General features: G+C 40.2%; 1 pseudogene; it reads right to left on the bottom strand.

Annotated features, from left to right (window-relative positions):
• Positions 1-1229: 1229 nt before the first annotated feature.
• Positions 1230-1999, bottom strand: LOC119260323 (mitochondrial fission factor-like; annotated as a pseudogene).
• Between the last annotated feature and the right edge of the window lie 3843 nt (positions 2000-5842).

The raw sequence follows: 5842 nt of genomic DNA, 5'->3' as shown, positions 1-5842 counted from the left end.
GATTCAGGAAAGTGTGTGGCAACTGTGTCCAGTGGGCAAGTTATTATAAACCAAATGACTGACCATGATAATTTCTAATTATACTTTCAAGTAGGGGACACTGAGCACCAGACCATCTGTAATTTCTAGTGGCAAAATGACAAGATGCATAATTTTTCTGACCTGAAAAAAATATGAATTTGGAAATGATTATTCTTGTGTTCTGCCATCTTTCAAATGTTATCTTGTGGCATTTATAAATTTTCTCCTCAGAGAACTTATTTAAGGTTCCTGGAATCCTTGCTTTAGAGTTAGTAGTGTGACTTTCAATTCCATTTTTTATTAGATGAAGAAATAACATCATTGTGGTAAATGCCCATCAGCTTGCAAATAGAATTTTTCAAGTTTTCTTGCAACAATCATTTTCAGTCCAAGGTTTACTGAAACAACTGTTTCTCTATTTGTAAAAATACAGGACTTCATTAAATTAAGAGATGAATAAAGTAAAGTTTTAAATGATTCTTTTCTCCTATACTTGGAGAGGGCATGTCCCCTTACCTAGGATCAAATATTCACTGTTTTGGACACTATGGCATCTGATGTCTTTAAAGATTTTTGGCTGGGAGTGCTAGCTTCAGGCTAGTGGCACTTTTATGGAAACATTATGACAAGCCCAAGTTGTGGCCAGTTATTTTTGAACATGTGGCCTTTGTATTAGTTAAAATGAGCTGAAAACAAATTTGGGTGAGCCTTAATACCAATCATTGGTGCCTTTATAATCAGGCACAGAGACATGTCTGAAAATGCCACTGGAAGACGGAGGCAGATGAGAAATTATGCTGTCATAAGGCAAGAAACACCAAGCAGCCCCTAGAAGCGAGGAGGGGCCATGAAATGGCTTCTACTTCAGAGCATCCAGAAGATTACAGAACTGTGAACAATAACTTTCGTTTGTTTTAAGCCTTCCAGTTTGTAGTACATTTTATGGTACCCTTTGGAAATTAATACATAATGAAACATTTCAAGGGAAAAAATTATAGTGAAGTCATATAGCAATAAAAGACAGCCTCCTGATCGATGCTATCTTTGCTGAGAGTGCTCCTCACTATAGAATGCCTTAGAGGATGTGCCTGACTTCTAGGATGGCTTATTCCTAACAAAGCTGAGATCTATGGATTTATGGGAATGTATTTTAGCTTGCAAATTCTTTTTATTTCCAGCTTTTGACACCATAGTTATGAAAGCTGAGACTACTTCTGGCAGCAAAACCAGAGCCAGCTATTATAAAGCAGTCAGAAGACTATAGTAATGAGTAGATGGCCATTTCTTTTTAGCATATTCTTTGTTCTCCTCTTCTAGAAGTTGGAGATGTCTGTTTTGTTTGATTATCTGTCGTGTTAAAGAAGCCGCATCTACAACAGTTGAGGCATCTGAAGTCCCTTCCATTTATTGCATCTGTATTTGAAACACCACACCTTGTCACGAGGAGGGTTAGAAGTGGCACAGCAGGCCCACCGTGCAGCACTGTCCTTTCCCATCATATTTCATTTTGCTTTCCCACAATGGAGTCGGTTCTGACCAGCTGTCCAATTTGGCAAACAGCATTTTTCCTCATTGAGTGCTCTTTTCAACCTGCCAACCACACAGATTTCTTTCACTTTGAGGGGCTGAAGGAGGTCTTTCTAAAGCCAGAAAACCTGGTAGTCTTTCAACTCGTGCAAGTATACAAGCTGGCATTTTAGTGCCATAGGTTTAAAGGGATTGGATTGAATAAGGTCAAGATCCACTGGTCTTGAAAACAGAAGGTCTTCATTATTCCTGCTGTCACAAGCCTCTCTGGAACCTGCATAATTATTATTATTATTACTAGCATTTGGAAGTACTTCTTGGAATTCTTGTTCCAGATTAACATGTGGTGGTGTAGCCTTTAATTTTTATAGAACCCTCATTCACTAACTAATACCTTCGGTGTATTTCATTTCATATTTAATTCTACTAACTTCCATCTCAGCAGCAGTAAAAGGAAATGCGGCCCCATCACTAACTGTACCCAACTGCTGCTTACAGTTTGGCACTATCTGCTTCTATGCTTCATATTCAATCCTTTATTGCTTCAATGTATATATGCTGTATTTAGAACCATTTCTGTGCCCCCTACCTAGACCTGCTGGAGGGTTCCTGTGCAGGGCCGCCACCCACGGGCTCCTGGGGTACTCAGGTGAGCACTCTCAGAGATCCTTGGTGAAGCACACTGAGGCATCCAAAGAACACTGGCCTCCAGCAGTGGGCCAGAGACACAGAAAATAGCCTGGAAAATGTTACATAAGCCATAACCAAACTCTCTTAGGATAATTAGTGATGTTCCACGAATTCTCAAGTTAGTCCATTACTACAGCATATCCGGATGTTGTACTGGAGGTTCCAGATCTTTCCTGCTTCATCTGGTCCCCACAATTACTCGTATCATTGACACTATTACCAAAGCTTGATACTGGGTAAGACCTCTGAGTTGGAAGTTAAATGTTCATCTCATTCAACAATTCCTTCCCAGAAATATCCATATTAATGTCTAGCCACATATCTGAGCATTGTGACCTCACCAAGTTAACACATAAAATTAACTGTGACATTCTCCATAGTGCCTAACTGGTAGGCATGGGTATTTTTATGGGTATTTTTGTATGGATATTTTTATCTCTTTCCTACGTATTTCATTTTTACCTTTACTGATCATTGTGGCCATTGTCCAAATAATTGTTAAGCAAAAAATGGTGATCATACACATTCAGTCTTATGGAGTAATATTTTTAGGGGAAACTTGCTGAGAGAGGAGTACTATCTGGTGGGCATAATGTTGTTGATATGTTTCTAGAATAGTACTGAGGGATCTAGTTACACCACACATCAGCCTCCAGGAGATGGACCCGCTCATTCATGATGTGGTTCTTTAGCTGCACAGTTTGAGAAGCAAGAGTCCCTGCCCTGTTATAACCATGGGTCAGGATTCAATCAACTCTGCCACTTCATATTCATTGGTTAAAAGCCCTTTTCTGGTGTGATGGGAAGTCTAGGATTTAAGTTCTTGTGTTTTAGTTACATAATGTGATGAGTCAGTGGCCTGATCTCAATAGTCTTCTTGAATTAACGGCCTTAACGATTAGTCCTCACTTTGTTTCTATGGAACTCTCCTAGAGAACAACATCTTCCCAGAGTGGGAACTGGAGGGAATCACTGATGGAAAACTAACCTTTATTTAATGTAAACATATTCATTTTTTGCATTCTTCATGAGATCTCTAGTACCACATGCATTTGTTTTCTAATCTCTGATCTGAAAATACAAATTCTTTGAAATCATTCTAATAAACCATCCATATATTCATGTTTTACATTTAAAGCTTTTACATGCCTGTCTCCACAATACTATCATCAACTTGTCAGATAAGTTTTGGCATCTTCAAACATTTGCTTACATCCAGTTGGGAATTGTTAGACCGCTGTTATGTGACATAACATGCACACTTTTACACTGTGTGTTTCAGTCATTAATCACCGCATGCCTTCCTCCTGGGGCCAAATTGAAGCATGCCTTCTGTTTGGTTATCCCCAGAAGATTTTCTTGGTTTTCTTGAGTCAAGGGTTTATTCTTTGTTTAAAATTATATTTTTTACCTGTGACTGCTAGTTTACATCACCTGTAAAACTAAAAGAGAGAAAGAGAGAGATAGAGAGGTTTTCTGGGGATGGTGAGCAAGGATAGCCAGTGTTGAAAGATACTGTGTTAACAGACAGGGTGAGGAGCACCCTGGGACCTTGGGACCCCCAAACCTGCCCATTCTAAATAGGTTCTACCATCTGCCACATCAAGACAAAACATAGTCTGGTGCATAAGACCTTCAATGGAAAGGAACTATAATAGCATTAGCATGAGATAGAGATTAGAGAAAGATATAGTTAAAACAGTTTCCCCACGAAGTACTCAAAGTTATCCATCCCCTCATGCATAAATGTCTAGTCAAACAGGGTTGCCCCAAAGCAAGACCACTGAGACCCAAAAGCTTATCAGGCATCTAAGGCATCTTTTGTTGTGGAACCACAGGAAAGGGGTAGAAGAGATCAGGCAAGTCAGGGACAAAAGGAGTCAAATAAAAATGTAAGTCAAGGTGGGCCTCCCCTTGGCACAGTGGGTTGAGTGCCGTGCTGTGAAGCTGTCCACAGCCTCTACAGTGCTGGTTCAATTCCTGACTGGATAGGGAGAATCCCACATGGCAAGGCAGACCTCTCCTGTCTCTCCTGCTGCTCCCCTCAAGCAGTGCCTTTGGTCTGTCTGCCTGTTCTGCTCCCCGCTCTGTCTGTGGTGAATCCTCTCACCCTTCCACAACTCTGGCCTGAACCCCAGCTCTTGTATAAATAAAAATAAATCTTTAAAAAAAAAATACAAGTCAAGATAAAGGCTGCCATTGTTAAGCTGCCCTCTGGTCTCTCGCTCGCATTTCTGTCTCTTTCAAGTGTCTCCTTCCATGTCCCCCAAGTCCTTGGTACAAGTCCAAGGCTGAAAAGCAACCACTGCTTCTTCACATGTCTCCCTGCTCCATGTGCCTCCTCCAGGTCTTGTTCTTGATCTCTTCCTCCTTCTTGCTCCATCAGCTTCAACTCCCTGCTCAGCCCCACCCTTCCCTGGGTGGGGCAGGGAACCTGGAACCTCCCCATTCTCTGCATATCACACTGTTACAATTGCTTTAGCATAGCCATCTCAAACATTAAGGTAATCTAAGCATCTTGTTAAAATTCAGATTTGATTCAGTATGCATAGGGCAGGGCCTGAAATCCTGTACTTCTCCTGGGCGATGCTCTTTGTGGACCAGACTTGGAGTAACTAGACTCTTGAGGTTCCCGGTTTCATTTCAGTGGTTTTAACCTCATGCTGAAACGTCTTTTCTAACTTGTCCCCTTTCTGTATTACTATTCGTCAAGTTCCGGTCTTATAATCATGAGTCCTCTCTTCTGTTAAAAAGCAAAAATCCCTTGTGAGCTGAGGCATAGGGCTTCCTGTTTTTGACACCATCTGAATATTATGGTAGAAAAATCTGAGGGATGATCTGTTCTGGTAATTTCAGAAGTGCTTTCCAGGCGCACTGGAGCATGTGGAGTAGAAGTGGGGATGAGAAAGGCTGAAAACCTCATTCCCCTTCATGAGGAAAATACTTTTTTGGTTCGTTTTATTCTTCCATGTGAATATCAATTAAAAGGTTTTTCAATTAAAAAATAGTAGGAAAACCACTCGTTTTGTCATTTCAAAGGTAAAAACTTGAGCATCAGTGACCAGTTACATACTTTTTATTCAATGTTCAATAGCGAATTCACAAAGTTCCTGAGAAGGAAAAAAAAAACTATATAGTTTTTTTTTATATAGTGTGAAATGGGATAAGACTTTTATGGTAATTTTAACTATTAATGGCCTGTCACATTGGTGTTTATTTATAGGTGAGTCCTCAAGAATACAATGGGAACAAGAATACAATGGGAACAATTCACAATAATACTGACAAGGATTCAAGCACATTGCAGATAATGCAGTAAGCCCAGCAATGAAAAGGCTAAATTGTTTGCAAATACCAGACGGCTCAGCAAGAAAACACAGAATAGAGTCCATATTGTCATTAGCCTCCCTTTGTTTCTCCCAGCAATTCTAAGTCTTGCAGACTTAGATACTAATGAGAAGATATTGTACACAGTATTTTTTTCTGAATTTGTAATTAACCTGGACTCTTCTTTTTGGAGGAAAGGAGAAAATAAGACGTAGATCTGCACGGCAAAGAGATGACCCATCATCTCTTAAGGTCACCCCTGACATGGTGGAGAGCA

This window comes from Talpa occidentalis, unplaced genomic scaffold (genome assembly GCF_014898055.3).
Source record: "Talpa occidentalis isolate TD23 unplaced genomic scaffold, MPIMG_talOcc4v2.1 talOcc4.6, whole genome shotgun sequence".
In the NCBI taxonomy this organism is placed as follows: domain Eukaryota; kingdom Metazoa; phylum Chordata; class Mammalia; order Eulipotyphla; family Talpidae; genus Talpa; species Talpa occidentalis.
The sequence above is the reverse complement of the archived record's forward strand: the minus strand, read 5'-3'. Positions and strand labels throughout refer to the sequence as shown.